Here is a 23,731-nt window from a genome sequence, read left to right on the forward strand (position 1 = left end):
GGGACCACAAAACGCAGCATACAAACAAGGATAAAAGAACATGAAAGATACTGCAGACTTGGCCAACCTGAGAAATCAGCAGTGGCTGAACATGGACTGACCCAAACAGGACACAGGGTCTTATTCCAAGACACTGAAAGACTGGACAATTCTACCAACTATTTTGTCAGATTGCACAGAGAAGCCATTGAAATTCATAAACATCAGCACAACTTTAACAGAAATGAAGAGAGTTTAAGAATCAATAAGGCTTGGCTTCCTGTCCTGAAAACCTCCAGACTAACAAAGACTACAGTCAACAATAGCCATGCAGATTAGCTTTGGATTTCACACATTAACAGATCACTTCAGGATACAATGGTTCCATATTATCATACCACACTCTCATTAGCCCATTATCTTGATACTTACAGGACAATGATTAGCACATTACCTTTGATATTTTTTGCAGGACAATGATTCAGCTCAAACCCAACCCCTTTCTGACTATATATTACTCTTCCTACACACTTGACAATGAGAGACGCTGTCCTTCAGTGTTACTCCTCTGAAGATGCCTGCCACAGCTGCTGGCGAAACGTCAGGAAAGAAAATACCAAGACCACAGTCACACAGCCCGGATAACCTACAAGAACCTCTATCTCTGCTTTGTGAGGTCAGCGAAGAGGGAAAGAATGAGCGAATCCATTTTTAAAAACAACCTAAATCCTGAGCCAAAACTCTTTCATATATAAAAAAAAGGTTTAAACACCCCTCCCCCTGAAGTGTTTAATTTCTTTAAATGGAAGGCAGACTGCTGTCAAGTTTCAAGAGCAATTAAAACTAAGGCAAGATAAGGCAGCAAGGATGAAATATAATTATATGCTTTAGAAAAGCTTAGGCGCTTTTAAAACCAAGTGGCCTTAGGGAGATTCTTTTCCCCCCACAGAGTTTGGAATCAGCCACCCAACTCCTGAGCTGGTTGCCAATAATTACTTTTCAACAGGCCCTTGTGACACCAGCCCCCAGTGGAATTCCCTGGCAGCACCATAGAAAGATGCCACTGGGCGCTGACAAATCTTTAGGTTTTCATTTCACGGCTTTGAACTATATTTTCCATAATCTCTTAATAAGGGGTGTGTGGCAGAGATTTTACGCACTGTGAGCTGAATACTCAGTAGGATGAAGGCATTCTTTGTCACCTAGATCCAGAGTCCCGAGTGTGCAGCGAGACATTCACAGAGTTGGATCTAGCCAGTATGTTTTTGTGCCCTTCCTCCGAGGACCTTGGGGGTCATACTTTCTTTCTCCATTCCCCATTTTAGCCTCACAACAATTCTATGAGGTAGGCTATCCAAAGGATGTGTGACTGGCCCAAGGTCACACATATTTCCTTTTATGACAGAGTGGAGAATTATAGAAGACGAAAAAGAAGAAGAGTTGGTTTTTATATGCCGACTTTCTCTACCACTTAAGGCAGGATCACACCGGCTTATAATCACCTTCCCTTCCCCTCCCTGTGAGGGAGGTAGGGCTGAGAGAGTGTGACTGGCCCAAGGTCAACCAGCTGGCTTCATGTGTAGGAGTGGGGAAAACCAACCCAGTTAACCAGATTAGCATCCACCGCTCATGTGGAGGAGTGGGGAATCAAACTCGGTTCTCCAGATCAGAATCCACCGCTCCAAACCACTGCTCTTAACCACTACACCAAGAAGAAGAAGAAGAAGAAGAAGAAGAAGAAGAAGAAGAAGAAGAAGAAGAAGAAGAAGAAGAGTTAGTTTTTATATGCAGACTTTCTCTACCACTTAAGGGAGAACCCTGGACTTTCATGGTGGTCTTCCATCCAAGTACCAATCAGGGTTGACCCTCCCCAGCTTCCAAGATCTGACAAGATCAGGCTGGGCCACCCAGGTCAGATCAGGGCAGATTAAGATTAGTTTCCTTTTTTTTTAATAACCAAAATGGAGTTTCAGAGACCTGAAAATGTCATTGGAACAGCAGAGGGGAGGGGAAAAGCTGTCATTTGCTCCAGGAGAACCCATTTCTATAATCTGGAGATCATTGTAATTCTGGAAGCCCCCATCTGAAGGTTAGCAACCCTAATTAAGAGGCAAAATTCAACAAGAAGTATCATAAGTTCCAAGGATATTATGTACCACACCTCCTTCCATTCTATTCTGGCTATTTCCTTTCCAAACTTAATGCAGACACCTTTTATCTCTACATGAATCTCCAGTTAACAAATGTTTCTGCTGATGTATTCATTTTCCTCCCTGCTAGGACTTAATTACTCTATTTTTAGTTGACGAGAGCACAACAAGTCTTCAAAGGGATCTGCATGATCCTGAAAAGGTCTGTACATGCTGTTGGGTGTATGGTGCAGGCAATTTGTTGTGATGTGGCTGAACATTGGCAAGAGTTTCTAATAAGGGCTGCTTCTAGCGGAGAAAGTTGTGTGCTTGGCTAACATTCTGTGGAGCCTGCAGACATTGAACTTGAATACTTTCAAGAAGAAGAAGAAGAACAAGAAAAACAAGAACAAGGAGTTGGTTTTAATATGCCGATTTTCTCTACCTTTTAAGGAGAATCAAAAACCGGTTTACAATCTTCTTGTCTTCCTCTCCCTGCAACAGAGGTAGGTGAAACTGAGAGAGCTCTAAGAGAACTGTGAGTAGCCCAATGTCACCCCGCTGGCTTCATGTACTGTATAGGAGTAGGGAAACCAACCTGGTTCACCAGATTAGAGTCTGCTGCTCATGTGGAGGAGTGTAATCGAACCCGGTTCTCCAGGTTAGAGTCCACCACTCTTAAACACTACACCACGCCGGCTCTCCAAAACACAGATGTTACCTCCTCCCAACTCCACCTCCACAATCCCCATAATGATTAAATGATATATGCCAACCTGACTTGCAAACATAGGTAGGGTTGCCAACTTCCAGGTCCTAGCTGGAGATCTCCTGCTATTACAGCTGATCTCTAGCCGATAGAGATCAGTTCCCCTGAAGGAAAATGGCCACTTTGGCAATTGGACTCTATGGCATTGAAGTCCCTCCCCTCCCCAAACCCCGCTCCAAAAACCTCCCGCCAGTGGCAAAGAGGGACCTGGCAACCCTAGACTTAGGTGACGTCGGAGAAAGTGCCAGATTTACGTATAAGCTAAACAAGCTATAGCTTAGGGCCCCACTCTCTTGGGGCCCCCCAAAAAATTTAAAGGAAATAATAATTATTTCACTATTAATATGCTTCTTCTTAATTGTATTTCAGTTCAACAATTACTTTGATAAAATACATATTTTGTTATGTGCAAATGGCTTTAGATACCTATTAGGTCCATAAATTACCATATAGCATATATTCAACACAAAAAACAGCGACAATTTGTTGTTGACAAAGGACAGCTGGACATATAAAGGGCCCCATTACCTTCAATAGCTTAGGGCCTCATCAAACCTAAATCCAGCCCTGGTAGGAGACCTAACGTTTCCAAACATGCCAGGGCCCAGTTCAGGTCAGGATCACAGATGGTGCAGGGGGGCTTCAGGGCTTTGGCCTTTCCTCTCACACTGTTTTCCTAAGATGAAACATCCGGGTGGTGGTGGGGGACTGTTTGCCCCACTGTGGAGAGCCACAAGCTGTAGTTGGTACACATGCATGCCTTTAGTCACACGTATTGTCTAGTTTTTCCCTCAGAGACTGCCTACGCAAGAAGTTTGAGAAAAAAGCAACATCTCCTGATATTTAGTACTAGGTCTAAATTATTGGAAGTTGGGTTTAATTTGAACCAGGTTTAGTCCATGATGTGAACCTGGCCCAACAACCAGACAAGTTGGAATTCTGTGTCTGGAGTTTCCAGATTTTTTTTGAAACATAAGTATTTGATGCATGAGGGTGTGATTTGGATTGGGCCTATAGTGTGAGAGAAGGCATGAGAATATAAGAAGAGTCCTGCTGGATCAGACCAGTGGTCCATCTAATCCAGCATCCTGTCTCACACAGTGGCCAACCAGTTCCTCTGGAGGTCCAACAACAGGCCATAGAGGCCGAGGACTTCCCCTGACACTGGGGGATTCAGAGATTGACCATGGGGTGATAGACTGTTAGTTGGGCTTTAATTGAAATTTTAAAGGGATGGAAAACTTTCTAACAGCCTGTTTGCCCCACTAGGTTTCTCTCTCCCTCCCCACTTTTCAAAACCCTAAGACTCCTAAAATTCCAGGAGATATTTTTGTTATGCCTGAAATGCTGGGAGGGTGTGGGTTATTTTACAGTATTTTTTAAAATATAGTAAGAGTAGTTCAGCAGTGGAATCGACTGCCTAGGGAGGTGGTGAGCTCCCCATCACTGGCAGTCTTCAAGCACCGGATGGTCGAACACTTGTCTGGGATCCTTTAGGCTGATCCTGCATTGAGCAGGAGGTTGGGCTAGATGGCCTGTATGGCCTCTTCCAACTCTATGATTAGGGTTGCTAGGTCCCTTTTCGCCACTGGCGGGAGGCTTTTGGGGCAGAGCCTGAGGAGGGCAGGGGTTGGGGAGGGACTTCAATGCCATAGAGTCCAATTGCCAAAGCAGCCATTTTCTCTAGGTGATCTGATCTCTGTTGGCTGGAGATCAGTTGTAATAGCCAGAGATCTCCAGATATTACCTGGAGGTTGGCAACCTTATCTATTTTTTCAGGTACACCCGAACTGACCCAAAATGGCTAATTTTGAGTTAAAGTTTGGCTTGGGTATACCCCAGTGCACATCCCCTAAATCTGATTACCATTAGGCTGTATACATTAGGGTGTTACTTAATGTTATGCATTGATATAATTGGAATTAGTCCCTTATTGCAGTAGCCCGGACATGACTTCAAGCACCCTCGCATGAAATGTCTGAAAATGACTTCTTTGTTCGCAAAGGGAAACGGATCCTCAACAAATGGTGGAATATTGTGTAACGACCTCCTGGTGAATCCCCGTCTGAGTTTTTAGAGCTATGAAAACAAACCCGGAGACGTTGTTCATTCCAGTCTCCGTAGGAACCTGACAGGTGCCATTAGCAATAAGGTCAACGATGATAAAAGCTGCAGTTTTCAATACACGAGAAATAAAACGGAAAGTCTAAATATTGTCGGAACTGGACAGTCTGTGGGGACATTCTGCTTTGTGTTATGGGGAGTTTATGAAAAGAATACCATAAAAGGCCGGGCCTGTAAAAGGAGGTGAGAAGTCTTGTGGGGAAGTGGAGAGGTAAATCCAAGATGAGGCTCCTTCTGCTGAGCTTGGAACAGATGTTGGTTTACTCTGTGCAGACTTTAAAATCCATGCATATCCTTCCATAATTTTCGTTAATGGGGAGGGATGAGAGCCAGCGTGGTGTAGTGGTTAAAAGCGGTGGCTTGGAGTGGTAGACTCTGATCTGGAGAACCGGGTTTGATTCCCTACTCCTCCACATGATCAGCAGAGGCTCATACTCTCTGAGCGAGTCATACTCTCTCAGCCCAACCCACCTCACAGGGTGTCTGTTGTGAGGAGAGGAAGGGAAGGGAAGGTGATTGTAAGCCGGTTTGATTCTTTCTTAAGTGGTAGAGAAAGTCGGCATATATAACCAACTCTTCTTCTTCAGTGGTAAGGTGAATGCATGCATTTCGATGCATTTATTGATTTATATCTTGCTTTTCTCCCAGCTGGGAGTCAAAGCGGCTTGGCATATTGTTCTCCCCCATTTTCTCACATCAGCAACCCTGTGAAGTAGGTTGGGCTGAGAATATGTGACCGTCCCAAGGTCACTCACCGTGCTTCCACAATAGAAATGGAGATTCAAACCCCGGTCTCCCAAGATCCTAGTCGGACACTGTGCCAAACTGAAGATGGAGGGTGAGAGATTAAAAACAGATAAAAGGAAATATTTCTTCACACAATGCATAGTTAAATCGTGGAACTCCCTGCCCCAGGATGTACGGATGGTTGCCAACTTGGAAGGCTTTAAGAGGGGAGTGGATGTTTTCATGGAGGAGAGGGCTATTCATGGCTACTAGTAAAATGGAAGAAATTGCATTTCTTAGATTCCTTTGAGATGTGGTGTTGGAGGGGAGTGTTACGGATACCATAAACTGCCAAAAAACAAATCAGTGGGTTATAGATCAAATCAAGCCTAAAATGTCTATACTGAGGCTGTCGTACTTTGGTCACATTATGAGAAGACAAGGGTCACTGGAAAAGACAATCATGCTAGGAAAAGTTGAGGGAAGCAGGAAAAGAGGAAGACCCAACAAGAGATGGATTGACTTAATGAAGGAAGCCATGGCCCTCAGTTTGCAAGACCTGAGCAAGGCTGTTAAAGATAGGACATTTTGGAGGACACTGATACATAGGGTCGCCATGAGTCGGAAGCGACTTGATGGCACTTAACACACACACACACAGTAAAAATAGATACTGGTCACGATGCATACCTATTCTCTCCAGGATAAGAGGAGCATGTCTATTATATTGGTGCTGTGGAACACAGGATAAGGCAGCTGCAGTTGTCTTGTTTGTGGGCTTCCTAGAGGCATCTGGTTGGCCACTGTGTGAACAGACTGCTGGACTTGATGGACCTTGGTCTGATCCAGCATGGCCTTTCTTATGTTCTCATGTCCGCTATCCCAAGACCTTGAAGAGTCACTGAAGAGTAGCAGCTACTTCAGAGAGTTTTCCCTCCCCAATTAGAGTGAATTTTAAAGCTTCTATGATGACAGGAAAGGAAAGAGGGCTCGGCAGGGTTGCTCCGTTTCTTTGAAGCCAACACCTCAGTAAATACTTGAGGGGGATAACCATGAACCAAGGGAACAATGGAAACATTATAGTTAAGAAACTGTAGAAGTTACAAGGTCAAGATTTATGTGCTGTGGAGTAAATAAATATTCAGTTCCCATCAATACTAATGGGAGTTAAGTGGCTAATCCCCAGCACATTCTGCTGAAAATTTACCTCCCTGCCTTTTATAGAACAAATGAATTTATAGCCTCCTTATGCCAGAGTCTAAAGAAAGGCAGAGAGCTCAGAACATGATTCTTTGCTGTACGTTTTTATGAGGCCCTTAGAAAGGGGAGGGGTAGGCTATTCTCTGAAACAGAAGACATTTTAGATCAGCCCTGGACTGACTGAAAATCGCTGTGAAATTTGTGGCAAGAAAGTCAGGCCATGATTTCCAGGGCAAGTTTGGGGTTTGGGGACAGGGTCCCTCCGGCCACCTGTGGTTTCCAACCACCAGATCCAGGTTGGAAAACTCCTGGAGATTTGGGGACTGAGCCTGGGGGTGACAGGGACCTCAGTGGGGTAGAATGCCATACAGCCCACCCTCCAAAGCAGCCATTCTATCCCGGGGAAGTGATCTCAGTAGTCTAGAGATGAGCTGTAATTCCAGGGGATCCCCAGGTCCCGCCTGGAGCCTGGCATCCCTACTTCTAGGCAGCACAAAAAAGCCCCTCCTTGGCATCGTGTTCGAATCGTTCTAAGGAGCAGCTTGAAACTAGGCTTGGAGAAAAGGACAATGTCTGTGAAGAGGAAAGTATGCATGTTATGGTCTGAAGCCCAATGGACATGCAAGAGCAAATACAGTAGAAACTTCGGCAGATGCGGTCCCTACATTTCTCAGTCTGTCCTCACAATCATAAGGACTGGAGTGGTTTCTTGTGTGTGTGTGTGTGTGTGTGTGTGTGTGTGTGTGTGTGTGCTAATCTGACGTAGTTATGGGGTTTGCCAACTTCCTTTTTTTAAACACTCCGCTCCTCAGTCCTGAGGCTTCAACAGCAGCTGGACACAAGAACTTTAGGAGATGAAATTCGACCCACTGCTCCTCCACAGCTGCTCAAGTGGCGAAGCTGAATTTAGGAACAGAGGGGCTGCAGACGACACCTCCCAAGTGACACAAAATAAGCTTTTCGATTGTACTGCTCTTTCCTCTTCCAGATCATGGAGTGAAGGTCTGTTTGTGAAAGCTGAGTCCATCCACCCTAACAGCTAATGGAAACTTCCATGTTCAGAGGGAATAACCAGGTGCTTGAAGGCATCCAGTGGTGGGGGCTATTCGCTTTCGTGCCCTTTTGTAGGCTTCCCGGAGACTGTTGGAGACTGGAAGTTAGACTGGATGGACCCTGGCTCTGATCCAATAGGGTTTTCACATCTGGGTATGCTACTCTTTGCGGGGGATTTTGCCATCAAGTCACATCTGACGTAGGGCGACCCCTGGTGGGGTTTTCAAGGCAAGAGATGTTCAGAGTTGGTTTGCCATTGCCTGCCTCCTTATTATGACCCTGGCATTTCTTGGAGGTCTCCCATCCAAATACGTGCCAAAGATGACCCTGCTTACTTTCTGACATCTGATGAGATCAGGCTAGCCTGGGCTACCCAGGTCAGGGGATATGCTACCTTATGCCCTCCATATTATTAAACAAATGTATGGACATATATGAAGCCGCTTTGAGTCTGAATTATGGTTCATCTAGTCTAATACCATCTACTTTATCAAGATCAGCAAGGCCACTTTGCACAGTGAGTAGTTGACACTGCTGCAATATTTGGTATTGGCCACCAGTTTACATGGCTGTAAAAAGGAGGCTGTACAAATTTATGGCAGATATGTCTATGGTTGGCTGTTAGCCATCATAGCCAAATGGGGCCTCTAGAATCAGAGACAGAAGGCCTCGAGTTATATTAGCATTAAATGTTTGTATTTGCATTACAGTTGTACTGAGCCCTCATGCTGTTTCTTGATAAAATTTATTGACTATTGCAGCATAGTTTTTTTACTTCATGTTTACTACCTGGAGGTTTGCAACACTAGACCTCGGTAGGGTATAATGCCATGCAGTCCACCTTCCAAAGCAGCCATTTTCTCCAAGAGAAATGGAATAAATGTTTTAAATAAAAACGTGATTTATGTAGTCAAGAGATCAGTTGTAATTCCAGGGGATCTCCAGCCCCCACCTGGAGGTTGGCAACCCCACCTCGAAATAATATTTAGGCCTGCCGACTTCTTGTGTTTTTCATGGGTCTTGAAGGATGCGGCTGAGCTTTGTATGTGCTTGGCTGGTGCATCTTTTTTCCACGAACACAGACTGCAGTTGCTGAATTTCTCTCTCTTCCTCTCTGAAAGGCGCAGAGCCCACTTTGAAAAGCTGGCGTGGGCAATCCAAGGAATGTTACGTTCACCCCATAGCTCTGCCCCTTGATTTGCTGCTTTTCACTGATGTAGAAAGAAAATGTTCTCTACGAAGGAGAAAGGGAAACGGGGAGGGGAAGAAAAGAGATGTTGAATAAGCTGCCGCTGCCTATTCGAGAAGTTATTTACTGTCTGGTAACCCCATTTTATAGCCACCCTGCATTTCACTCTCAACCCCTCTGAGTGACACGCATGCTGTATTTCAGTCATTATCTGATATTAGAAGCTTTGGCTGGAGTTTCCAGGCGCCTTTTGGAAGCTGCCAAGGAATTCAGCGCGACAGAGCTCCCAGCTTTATGGCTTCCCGCTCCCCTCCTTCCCACAGCCCCGGGTCGAAATGAAAAGAGAAGAAATGTGCTTAAAGAGCCTATTCCAAACTGATAGGCTGCTGGCCATGAAAGGAACAGACTTTGCCACAGCTTTAAAGCGTTTGACAAATTTGGCTTTGAGCCATGGGCGAACATAATCCCATCACCTGAAGATCTTTGCACATTCTCCTTAAATCTCTGCAGTGCTGGGTGAGGAAAGACATGTCTACAGGTTGCTGAAGAATAGAGTTACTTTCAGCCTTTGCCTCTATAGGTAGCGCTGCGCCTCAGACGCTCTTTTGATCAGAGATGGGCAAATTATGGAGATGGGCAAATTCTGCACCTGGGAACTTTTCATCTGGACTTCAAGCTGCTAAACAACTCCAATGGAACATTAGCCCACTGGACCACAGCATTAGAATTAGGGCTGTTGATTCGGTTCGGGCCGAACCGAAGAACAGCCGAATTTCCCCCGATCCGGCTGTTTTTCAGTTCGGACGAACTGAACTCAAAAAAGGCGGGAAACGGGGGAGCCGAATTTGCTGAATTCGGGGGTTCGGTGAATAAATTCGGCAGATTTGGGGGGGGCCGCACCTTCATGGGGCTTCCATGAAGGCGCGGGGAGGGGGCCCTTTAAACAGGTCTGCTCCTCCCAGCTGGGAGGCGCAGATCTGTTTAAAGGGCCCCCTGCCAGACCTGCCAGGAGTCCCGGCAGGGCTGGGGGGGGGTCTGGAAACCCTCTGCGCTCTCTGCGCAGAGAGCGCAGAGGGTCTTAACAACCCCCCGCCAGCCCTGCCGGAGTCCCGACAGGGCTGGGGGGGACTTTAAATAGATCTGTGCCTCCCGGCCGGCAGGCACAGATCTGTTTGAAGTCCCCCCGTGCGCCTCCAGTAAAGCCCCCCCCCCGCCAGCCCTGCCGGAAGTCCCGGCAGGGCTGGGGGGGTGTCTGGAAACCCTCTGCGCAGAGGGTCTTGCCAGCCCCCCACCAGCCCTGCCAGGAGTCCCAGCTGGGAGGCGCAGATCTGTTTAAAGGGCCCCCCGCGCGCCTTCAAAGAATCCCCCTGAAGGCGCACGGGGGGCCAAATTCGGCACAGCCCGAATAAAAACGGGCTGAATTTTGCCGAAGCCGAACTATACCGAATTTTTTTTCATCAGCCCTAATTAGAATTCCAATTGCTGCTCCACCCAAAAAACGATTAAGCAGCTTGAAAGCCATTAAGAGTGCCCCACTGAGAGAAAGGACCACAACTGCAAGTCTGCCATCAGCAGTCAGTGGTAGGCTTGCCAGGTCCCTCTTCACCACCAGTGGGAGGTTTTTGGGGTGGAGTCTGAGGAGGGTGGGGTTTGGGGAGGGGAGGGACTTCAGTGCCATAGAGTCCAATTGCCAAAGCAGCCATTTTCTCCTGGTGAAATGATCTCTATCAGCTGGAGTTCAGTTGTAATAGCAAGAGCTCGCCAGCTACTACCTGGAGGTTGGCAACCCTAGGCAGTGGCCTTGTGTGGCCTCCAACACTACTGTTGGCAGGTCCCCCCTGGCCACCAGTGGGGATTGGGAGGGTTAAGGTTGACAGATCCAGATTGGGAAACTCCTGGAGATTTGGGGATGGAGTCTGGGGAGGACAGGAACTCAAGGGGTCAAATGCCTTAGAGTCTACCCTCCAAAGCAGCCATTTTCTCCAGGGGAACTGATCTCTGTAGTCTGGAGATGAGCTGTAATTCTGGGGAATCCCCAGGCCCCACCTGGAGGCTGGCATCCCTACCCAGCACAGCTGGCTCACCAGAGTGGAAACATGGGCAAGCTGAGAGTAACACTAGAGTCCCAACACCAGAAACAGGAAGAGCTCTCAACAATGGGGATCCAGAAGGGTGCCGTCAGGCCCAAAAATTCTGCCCATGTTTGCTTTTGACAGTTGATCCCACAATCAAATTTTTCCTAGACTGTTACTTGTCTGCTCTGCAAGTGGGAATTGCCGAAAATCTCCCAACATGTTGGGGAGAAAAGTCTAGCCTACTCTCTTACTGAAATACTAGTTTTTTATATGCGAGGATTTGGGGGGAGGGTGAGAGCACACACACTCGGACAATCCCTAATTGTAGGCTGAGATGATACTGTTGAATTTGGCCCTAACTATCAGCTGAAGGAGGCACATCTTCCTCTCCACACTATGTACCCAACCCAAATTACATACTCCAGGGAGCTTTCGTCCTGATAGGGAAAAAAAGACAGGTGCAATAAAGATGCCTATCTTTTCCCCCGCTGGAACTAAAAGCATTCTGGGACAGCTATTTCCAATTGGGAGGGAAAGCACAAAAGCACAAAAAGGGGAGGGGCTGTGTCTCAGTGGAAGAGCATCTGCTTGAAATGCAGAAGGTCCCAGGTTCAATCGCCGGCATCTCCAGTCAAAGGGACTAGGCATGTAGGTGATGTGAATAGACCCCTGCCTGAGACCCTGGAGAGCTGCTGCTGGTCTGAGTCAACAATACTGACTTTGATGGACCAAGGGTCTGATTCAGTATAAGGCAGCTTCATGTGTTCATGTGTTCCCAACAGAAAGAGTTGAAATGCAATGGAGAGAGTTGCATGCAAAACAGAGTTCAGTCCCTGGCACCTCCAGTTTAAAAGGACCAGGCAGCTGGTGATGAATGAATGAATAAAAGTTTTATTGTATAGCCATAGGCCGTCACAATATTCAATACAAAACTGCTGGTGATGTGAAGACCTTTTCCTGAGACCCTTGGAGAACTGCTGCCAGTCTGAGTAGATAATACTGACCTTGATGGACCGAGCGTCTTATTCTGTATAAGGCATCTTCCTGTGTGAGACAGTGAGCAAGTGAGCTTTGGCTAGCCCATTGCGACAACCACAGTCAAGAAAACCCAGAAGATATCTTGTTTTGGACATTGCCCTGCTCTTAAAGGGATATTAATGCCATGACAATTAGGGGCACTGTATGTCTATTCAGATTTAATTGGGATTCATTTCCACTGAACTCAGCGGGGCTGACTTCCAATTAAGCATGCATAGGTTTGGTCTCCAAGCCAGTCATAATCTTATAAGACCTAATATGGCTGCCCCACCATGTTTTGGATCGCAACAAACATTCCCCTTTGAAGTCTGGGCACACCCTGAACATTATGTTGCTGTCCCAAGAAGATGTAAAACAAATATTTAATTGTACCTAACAAAGGCCCAAGTTTGGCAAAAATGTACGAGCATCCCATTGGCAGGGCGGGCAGGTGAAGAAAGAAATCATTTTGCTACAAAAGAGATAGTTAGCTGGACTGGCGTGTTTTTGCCGGCCTTGTGTGACTAAGATCACCTTTAATTTTTATTGTATCAAAATAAAATTTGATTTGATTTGACTAAGATCACACCGGCACAGAGTGCATTCACATTCTCTGCTTCTCCTTGGGGAGAATACCTTGTCTTTTAAAGTCCTTTTCACTGTTGCCGATCATTTTTTTAATTCTTTATACCCAGGCTGCTCGCCAAGGTCAATGTTTGTGTTGTTTTAAAAACTTAAAAGTATATCACTGTGGGAAACTTCAAATGCACAGATTACTTCCCCAAACCATTTTTAGGCAAAGAAAGAGAGCTGTGATAATACGCCATGTTATTTTACATTTCCCCCTCCTATTCTTTGCCCATGTTTAAAAGCACTTTCAAGCCTCTTTTTCCTTTTTGCAAACAGCGATATGGTATTCGCCGGCTCTTGTCTGCACTGTGTTCTACCAGGTCACAGATAGTAAGAAGCCGGGCCTGAAGTCTTATCTTTGTCACTGGAAAATAATGTTTGAAGTGTAGGGTGAACATTATGAAAACATTGTTGGTTGCCTTGATCGTGACTGTTCCTGCCAAAACTGTAACACAGGATCCAAACTGTACAGAAAAGCATCTGGCGGTCTTTCACTGGAAACAGAATTCTGGGCTAGACAGATCTCTGGTCATTCCAGGAAGGTAGTTCATGTGTTCTTATGGAAAAACAGAAAGAACGACCAAATTGAATGAGACACACTCTTTGGCTGGAGATAGATAATAATACTTCCTCCCTGCTAAACTAAAGGCAGTCTTTGGCCATTTATGCATGGGAGGTTTTGTCTTGGATTTGCCACTCTCTAGATGCACATTTTCCCCATCCAGATTCTCAAAACTCAACAATAAGCCCCCATGCAGAGCTTTGAGAATTCAGATGGGGAAAATGTGCATCTAGAGAGTGGCAAATCCAAGGCAAAACCTCCCGTGCATAAATGGCCTAAAAGAGGGAAATCACAGCTTGTAGTGTATACCCTCATCTCATTTTTGCCTCGAGCAAACAGGTTTCACTCGAGTTTTGTTTAGTTTCAAAAACTTGTTTGACCAGAAGCGAGAGTGAGTCGAACACAATGTATATTTACACTGTGTGAAGTGATGCCTCTCGCAAAGCATTTTCATCTTCCTTAAAAACTGTTCCCAGTCTCCAGCTTGTAAGTCATCAGAAGACGGAACTTCATGTTATACATAAATGCACGTAACAAAATTCTCACAGTTGTATTCCCCCTTTTACCCTACCCGAAAGCCGGGGTGGTGTAGTGGTTAAGAGTGGCGGACTCTAATCTGGAGAACTGAGTTTGATTCCGCACTCCTCCACATGAAGCCTGCTGGGTGAACACAGTCACAGTTCTCTCAGAACTCTCTCAGTCCACGCCAAAGAAGGCAAAGGCAAAAGCCACCTCTGAACGTCTCTTGTCTTGAAAACCCTATGGGGGCGCCATAACTCAGCTGTGACTTGACGGCACATGCATCACCACCACATACCCATATATCTCCACAATGAAAAGGACTAGATACATCCTTTTTTAAAAAAAATGAAAACTGGGAATTCAGAGGAACTAGTAAGACTGTGGCAATAGATCATTGTATTGTTATAACGTTATTGCACTACAGCACTCTAGCAAATACTGGTTGTTGTTTTAAAAAGTAGGGAGTGAGTAGGAAGGAGAAATGGCAGCTGTAGGGTGGGGGTTGAAGAAAGGAGAGTGCAGGAAAAAATTGACATGTAAACACCAGTTTGCACCATCAATGCCTCTGCAGTCACACACTTTCCACTCTGCAGTGGAAAGGAGAGACACCCAAAGAATTGTTGCCATGTGGAAACAGCTTGGATATTTCAATTATTTATTTGAAGACCACCATTTCCCAAGATTTGGGGAGTGGGACACAGAGGCCATGATAGTTAAACTAGTATTAACCCGATTTGAATTTATAAGGTAGATATGCCCATAGAGAGCTATCCTTGATGCATGTCTACTCAGGTCTGAGATTTTTTCTAGAGATCCAACAAAGCACGAATATCTTTCAAAGTGCAGATAAGGCATGTATATTCAGGGTCAGTTCACAAGTTACAAACCCTGTGTATAGCCATCAGTACTTGTAACTTTCCTGCACTGGCTAACAGCGACTTCCCAATGGGCTGTTTCAGGTTGGGGAAATGGCACGGTGGGGGCTGAAGCCCCTTTCTCCACATACACCACAGAAACCCAATGTACCTGGCAACCCAAGGACAGGTGGACTTTATAACATGAGAAATGGCCCTAAGTCAGGCATTTGGTGGTTCCTGTCAATGCATTTGGAGGCAGATTTATTCCAATAACTATTTTCATCCAGCACTCCAAGAATTTTATATAAGCTTCTCAGAAAAACAATCAAAGGACTGGCTTACAAACCAATCAGTTCTTATCAAACAAAGTGCTCTGAATTCCAGTTTTGTGGGGCCACGTCAGTTGATGGGAATGAATGAGGATCTGACCATTCACACACACACACACAAAAATCACTGTCACATGTGTTGCATTTCCCCGCATACTTCATCTGCCTCCATTTTCTATTATCTTCATATGGCTTTCTTAAAATAAACTAAACTAAGTATGTCCTTATTTCCTCCTCTGTTTCCACCGCCCACATTTCCCCTCGTCTTCGAAGCGTCTGGGCCAGGTTCTGACTGTGTCTGCTTTTTGGCATTAACCGTTCAGCAGCCCCAGCCATACTGTGTAAACACCAGCAACCCAAAAGTTTAAATAAAGTGGCATTGAAGTCACTGCACAAATATCTTTTCCACAATAATCTGCTTGCTGTCTTTCATGCATGGACTAATGACTGCTACCTCCTGTGGAAATTCAGGGGGGCTTTTGCCCCTTTGCCGTTTTCCAGGGTTCAAAAAATGTCACCTTTTCCCTTCGGTGAGTTATTATATTTGTTTATTTAGTGACTGGTTTTGGCTTCTTAACTATAAGTTCAGCTTTACAACATGAAATACCCGGCACGACAAATTATATGAAGAAATGCTCAAAAATATCTGAAATGTCAACTATTACAGCCTTATGTTTTCAGGCAAATCAGTACAACTAAAATTTAACTATAGTTTTTTTTAAAAAAATCAATATATAACTATGATGTCTCCCAACAGTACTTGGAGTGATACAATCCCACAAGAGCTACCCCACATATTTCTGACAATGTGGCTCAGTGGTAGAGCATCTGCTTTGCATGCAGACGGTCCCAGGTTCAATCCCTGGCATCTCCAGTTAAAGGGACTTGGCAAGTAGGTGATGTGAAAGACCTCTGCCTTGAGACCCTGGAGAGCTGCTGCCAGTCTGAGTGGACAATACTGACTTTGATGGACCCAGGGTCTGATTCAGTAGAAGGCAGCTTCATGTGTTCATGTGTTCAAGGTAGCTTTCAAATGTTCTACCTTTCAAAGTAAAGGCTGCTCTGCATGATTTGGACATTTGGGGGCGCTATGTTTCTCTTCGTACTGGAATCAGCATGTGTGTGTGTTTTCTCTCCTTACTGAAGAGAGGGTGCCTTGTGTACATCTATGAGCAATCTGGGAGCTTCCTTTTACACTCTGCCCCTTCCCTCTCTTCCTCTGTCTTTGCCTGTTCCCTTGTGGCCATTCCAAGGAGGAGCACCTTTCTATGAGTCTCTCCTGCGAGATGATGTAATTCCTGGAGATCTCCAGGGCCCACCTGGTGGCTGGAAACCCTAGGCAATCATACACCCACGCATGTGAAGCTGAATGATCAGCAATTTGTTCAGGGAAAGTTAGGCATCTATTTTAGGGTTGCCATCCTCCAGGTACTAGCTGGAGATCTCCTGCTATTACAGCTGATCTCCAGCCAATAGAGATCAGGTCACCTGGAGAAAATGGCCGCTTTGGCAATTGGACTCTATGGCATTGAAGTCCCTCCCCTCCCCAAACCCCGCCCTCCTCAGGCTCCGTCCCAAAAATCTCCCGCCGGTGGTGAAGAGGGACCTGGCAACCCTAATCTATTTGCTTCTACAGTGGGTTGGGAAATACCTGGAGATTTGGGGATGGAGCCTGCAGAAGGTGGGGTTTGGGGAGGGGCAAGACCTCAGTGGGGTACAGTGCCATAGAGTTCCCTTTTGAAGCAGCCATTTTCTCCAGGGCAACTGACCTCTGGAGATAAACTGTAATTCCAGAGGATTCCCAGGTCCCACCTGGAGGCTGAAAAACACATAACACCACCTGCTGGGAATTCTTTCATTACCTGCTGAAGGGCCTGCACATTTACCATGGGATTTCAGGATCCTGTACAGCGCTCTTTGACACATCACAATCATAGAATCATAGAGCTGGAAGGGACCACCAAGGTCATCTAGTCCAACCCCCTGCACAATGCAGGAAATTCCAAACTCCCCCCCCACACCCCCAGTGACCCCTGCTCCATGCCCAATCGATGGCCAAGGTGCCCTCCCGCTCATGATCTGCCTAAGGTCATAGAATCAGCATTGCTGACAGATGGCCATCTAGCCTCTGAAAAGTCCTCATGTTCCCCTGATGGATGACATGAGAACTTTGCATCAGACATCAATAGGAGCTTTGTGCCATCCAGACTCACGTGTCCCCTTTTCTCTTCACAACCATGGCACATGTCCCCCCCCCCCCCCATTCCAGCTTCCTTAAACCAACCCTGTGGAGTTATTGGCACCGTTTGGCAAAAGACTTTTGTTACTGACATGCCTTCATGTCAGTTTCACAACAAGAAAAGGCCAGGTACCAAGGAGACAAAAAACTCCCATTGAACATCTTCACATCACATGGTAACATGAGAAGCAGCCCCATGTTACAGAGGGATCCTATTCTATGTTCAAGCGCAGTGGTCTTCAACCCTTTTCTGAGCTCCTGCTGAGCTCTCTGCATGTGATAGGAGGTTACGCAACATCAGAGTCGCGTGGCAGAAAGAAGGGAAGCCAGAGTTACAATTTCACTGGTGTCATGGTTTGTGGGGGTAGGGAGACCACACCAGTCGGGGACAGGAAAGACAAATGAAGGGCTAAATGGAGTGCCCCTGTGAGTTTGGTCAATCCCTCTTGAGCCTCAGCAAATTGGGAAAGGGTCTGGACTCCACGGTCTTCGCTCTCCCCAAGAGGTACTCAGGCCACACCAAAGCTTGGTTCAAATGAGCCTTTATTCAGAGCAAGATACACTGTCACACTTCCTCTGCCTTCCAGGAAAGGGGTTCATAGAAGACCATAAACCATAGAATCATGGAGTTGGAAGGGGCCACACAGGCCATCTAGTCAAATCCCCTGCTAAAAGCTGGATCAGCCTAGAGCATCTCTGACAAGTGTTTGTCCAGCCACTGCTTGAAGACTGCCAGTGAGGGGGAGCTCACCACCTCCCTAGGTAGCTGATTCCACTGCTGAACATCTCTTACTGCAAAAAAATAAAATTCCTAATGTCCAGCTGGTATCTTTCCATCCATAATTTAAACCCACTACTGCGAGTCCTGTTCTCTGCTGCCAATAGGAACAGCTCCCTGCCCTGCTCAACCCTTCAAAAACTTAAAGAGAGCAATCATGTCTCCCTCAAGCTCCTTTTCTCCAGACTAAACATTCCCAAGTCCCTCAGCCTTTGCTTGTACGGCTTGGCCTCCAGGCCCCTGATCATCCTCGTCGTTCTCCTCTATTCCTGCTTCATTCTGTCCAGATCCTTTTTGAAGTGAGGCATCCAGAACTGCACACAATACTCCAGGTGCAGCCTGACCAATGCGGTGTACAACGGGGCTATGACATCTTGTAATTTGGATGTTAGGGTTTGCTTGGCCCTTCCCTGCCAGTGGACTCCTCTGCTACTCCTCCCTCTGCCATCCACCCCAAAGAATGCCTCACCATTGCCTTTAGTGCCTTCCCTGACATTCGGACCCATCACCAAGCTCTGAACCCCACTCCACCCATCACCACCTCCAGGCTCTCCTCAAGCCTGGGGCATGCCCTCTCCCCCAGTCGCTGCTGACACCACCAACCTGCTTGACAGTGTGGGTGTTAGGCCACACTTTCCCCACTGATGGGGCTACTGACTGGCCTTTGAGGCCTCATCTCGATATTGAACACACATGAACACAGAAAGCTGCCTTCTACTGAATCAGATTACTGGTCCATGAAGGTCACTATTGCCTACTCAGACTGGCAGCAACTCTCCAGTGTCTCAGACAGAAGTCTTTCACATCATCTCCTACCTGATCCTTTTAACTGGACATTTTGGGGATTGAACCTGAGGCCTTGTGCATGCCAAGCAGATACTCAACCACTAGGGTTACCAGGTGCCTGGTGGTGGCGGGCAAACCCCCGGCAATTCGCCCCTCTGCCCACCAACCACCTGAGGGTCTGCGGGCAAACATACACGCGCATGCACACACAGTGCACAGGCCTTTTCTTCTTAGTTTGAATGGTAAAGGGCAGCTTTACCACTCAAACTAAGAGGGAAAGGCCCCTTTTGCGAGGTGGCACTTGCAGTTGTAAACCGGAAGTGACGCACATGCACGTTGGTGTGCACGCGTGCAATCCCGGCCACAGCCCCATAGCCTCCCGCCGGAGGAGAGAGGGGACCTATCAACCACTGTTGCAGTCCTATCAACCACTGAGCCATGGCTTCTCCCCATTGATACTGGTTTTCCTTGGTCTTCTCCCGGATGATACTGAGGTCCCGATTTCTGCTTCTCCACCCCTCCCTTCCTGCCAGGAGTGGGCCTCCCTTAGACCTTCATGGAAATACAACCATAGTGACAAACAAGCCAAGGGACAGAACCATGGAGCAATCCCTCCTCCAATTGTGTGTGTGTTAAGTGCCGTCAAGTCTCTTCTGACTCATGGCGACCCTATGAATGAAAGTCCTCCAAAATGTCCTGTCTTTGACAGCCTTGCTCAGATCTTACAAACTGAAGGCTGTGGCTTCCTTTATTGAGTCAATCCATCTCTTGTTGGGTCTTCCTCTTTTCCTGCTGCCCTCAACTTTTCCTAGCATCACTGTCTTTTCCAGTGACTCTTGTTGTCTCATGACGTGACCAAAATATGATAGCCTCAGTTTAGTCATTTTAGCTTCTAGGGTCAGTTCAGGCTTGATTTGATCTATAACCCACTGATTTGTTTTTTTGGCAGTCCACAGAATCCGTAACACTCTCCTCCAACACCACATTTCAAAGGAATCTATTTTCTTCCTATCAGCTTTCTTCACTGTCCAGTCTTCACACCCATACATAGTAATAGGGAATACAATGGCATGAATTAATCTAGTCTTGGTGGCCAGTGACACATCCGTACACTTCAAAATATTTTCTAACTCCTTCATGGCTTCCCTTCCCAGTCTCAATCTCCTCCAATTAGGGGTGTGCATATCAATATTCTGAATCAACCCCCCCCCCCAATACCTTTTTGGTATTTTTAAAGGGTTTTTTTGTACTGAAAAAAATGGTGGCAATTAAAGGGAGCCGAAAAGCGGATCCCTGAATAATGCAGAATGTATTCGGTATTATTTGGGGCCACTTTGGCCACACTACCATTTTTTAAAACTCTCCTCCCTTCTCCCCCTCCCTCCCTCTCTTACCTGCTGCTGGCTGGCATCGCTGCACGTTCTGAAGTCCTTCAGTTCTTCGCTGCCCCAGCTAAACTCCATGTGGAGTTTGACTAGGGTGGGGATGAAAAACTGAAGTTCGCACTGAATCCCGGCTGGGACCCCGCACAATCTTCAGTTCTTCCCTGCCCTAGCTAAATTTCACGTGGAGTTCGGCTGGGGAGGGGGTTACTAGAACTGAGGGCTGGGCTCGCTCTGAGTCCAGCCTTCAGCTCTGCGCCTCATTTTTTCAGGTTTGGGTTTATTAACCCAAAAAATTTCAATTTTTCAGAGAAAGCTGAATTAAGTATTCGGCTTTTTGCTGATTTTTCAAAAAAAATCCAGGTTTGTTAAACCCGAACCTGAAAAATACCACAAAAAATTGGTGTGCACCCCTAATTACAATGAGTAATCTCAATTCACCATCCTGCTGTTCCTTCAGCATGTATGCAAAGAGAGGCAGGAGGTATGATGTCCTGGTTCTCTGCCATACTCACGTAGCAGCAAGTCCTTCCAAACTGACTTACAATTCCCTTCCTCTCCCCACAACAGACACCTTGTGAGGTAGGTGGGGATGAGAGAGTTCGGAGAGAACTGTGACTAGCCCAAGGTCACCCAGCATGCCTCATGTGGAGGAGTGGGGAATCAAAACCGGTTCTCCAGATTAGAGTCTACCTCTCCTAACCACTACACCACGCTGGCTCTCAAAATACCCCTTGGATCATGCGGCATTCTAGTTTGTTGCATGTTCCCCAAATGACTGTGAATGAAGTGTGAAAGTAGATTTGCTGGGCTGATCAGAAGGGAGGGTTTTGTTCAGCTCAAAATGAAGCATGAACTCAGGAGTGGAAGGTGTATCTTGTTAAATTTAGAATTTGTTTTAAAAGTTTCTGGGACACTAATAATAATAACCTTAGAATAAGAAATGGGAATAGAGTGCCTAATATAAGATATAAAAAAGAATGTAAAGCAGAGAATCTGTAGATGTCTTTTGCTATGGCTTCTAAGATAATATCCACACTAAATGTAAAGGTCCCCTGTGCAAGCACCAGGTCATTTCTGACCCATGGGGTGATGTCACATCCTGACATTTATGAGGCAGACTTGTTTATGGGGTGGTTTGCCAGTGCCTTTCCCCAGTCATCTTCCCTTTACCCCCAGCAAGCTGGGTACTCATTTTACCGACCTCAGAAGGATAGAAAGCTGAGTCAACCTTGAGCCGGCTACCTGAAACTAACTTCCATTGGGATCGAATTCAGGTCGTGAGAGGGCTTGGACTGCAGTACTGCAGCTTACCACTCTGCGCCACAGGGCTCCTGATATCCACACTACAAACCTAGACATATTTTATAGCATTTTAATTGCCACGCCAAAGAATCCTGGGGGTTATGGATCACAGCAGTTCTGTTAGAGATTACCAGCTTTCACCCAGAATTCCTTAAGGAGAGGGAATGAATATTAAGCCTGTGTAACTTTGCACTGTAGTCAGGCGGGGTGTGGGGAGGGGAGGGACTTCGATGCCATAGAGTCCAATTGCCAAAGCAGCCATTTTTTCCAGGTGAACCGATCTCTATTGGCTGGAGATCAGTTGTAACTATAGGAGATCTCCAGGTAGTACCTGGAGGTTGAGAAAATCAGTACAGGAAAATAGCTGTTAACATTGCCAAATATATTGTAGCTATGCAATTCACAGTATGTGGCGCCACCTGAGTCCTTACCTAGAGTGGAAGGAATTCAGCATCTTACCCCTTATGGGGAAGCATAATGCACTTTACTCCGGAAAAGGTTATTCATTTGAAACCAGTTAGTATGGATGGTGATATATAACTCCACACTGCATTTTTGAAGAACTGAAGAAGGATCGGGCTCCGTGCTCCGAAACGATCGTATTCTCCTTGAACTTCTTGCAGCTGATAAAATGAGGAATTGCACCCAATGAATTCTTACTATGAACTTTGAACTACTACTTACCTGTTAGAGGGATGAATTTAGACTTACCTGTTAGGATTATTAAAAATTGTACATCCTTTCTTTGCAGTATATAGGGTGATTGGTGGATTTTTTACCACATACTGTGAATTGCATAGCTACAATATATTTGGCAATGTTAACAGCTATTTTCCTGTACTGATTTTCTCATCCTTTTGATATACGTACAGAGGTGTCTATTTTCTCCCTCAGTACCTGGAGGCTGGCAACCCTCTCTCTTCTGTCCTAGTCCAACGCTCCATACACTACTCCACAATGGGAAATTTAAGTACTCTTTCTGCATCATTTAGTCATCAGAATTTATCTTTGTTAAACTGTACTGAAATTCTGTATTGTGTGTGTGTGTAAAGTGCCATCAAGTCACAGCCGACTTATGGCGACCCCTTTTTGGGGGTTTTCATGGCAAGAGACTAACAGAGGTGGTTTGACAGTGCCTTCCTCTGTACAGCAACCCTGGTATTCCTTGGTGGTCTCCCATCCAAATACTAACCAGGGCTGACCCTGCTTAGCTTCTGAGATCTGACGAGATCAGGCTAGCCTGGGCCATCCAGGTCAGGGTGAAATTCTGTATTAAGAGCCTATAATTATCTTTAGCAGGCCAATTTACAGATTAAATGCTATGCCATTTGTCAAATAAAAGCATTAATAATTCAGCAATTATAATATCTGTATTCAGAATATGACTCATTAAAAGCTATTATGCTGATATTCAGATATTTACTTCAATGATTTGAAAACACATCAGCATTTTGTAAAAGCACAGTATATAGGAAAATGTAACATAATGCCATTTTCTGCATTTCTAGCATCTTTCAGGTGCTAATTGCAAAACTGGCTGTTTGTTCGTGAATCCATCAAGTTCGCAGCCAGATCTCCAATTAAAATCTGGCTTGTAGCTGAACGCACACCGGAGCATCGAATTTTCTTTTAGAAATCACAACCCCCTCACACACACACACACACACACACACACACACACACACACACAATAGCCCAACCGCAGCAAACAAATGCAGAACAAGCCCTTAGTTAAAAATAAAATTATGAAGTGTTATATTGCTCTTCCAGCAGCACGCTCCTCCCTTGCGATTCTGCCTGGTTCTCGGTTACACATCTGTATTATTCTTTATACGAGAAATAAATTGCTCCCTCAGCACACAGGATTCTGCTTTTTCGTCATTAATCTCAGAAATGTGATTTTCATCTGACATAATTTCCACCATGTCAGAATAGCAGCCTTTCAGAACTGGAAGCCATTGACTCTGCTACTTGGTTCTAATTGATCATCTTCTATACCCCCGGCAATAACAATCCATTAAAAACCCTGAACAAATAAACCTGGGCTTCATACTCCCAAAGAGCGCAGGAGAACTTCATA

Source organism: Euleptes europaea, chromosome 2, assembly GCF_029931775.1.
Source record: "Euleptes europaea isolate rEulEur1 chromosome 2, rEulEur1.hap1, whole genome shotgun sequence".
Taxonomy (NCBI): Eukaryota; Metazoa; Chordata; class Lepidosauria; order Squamata; family Sphaerodactylidae; genus Euleptes; species Euleptes europaea.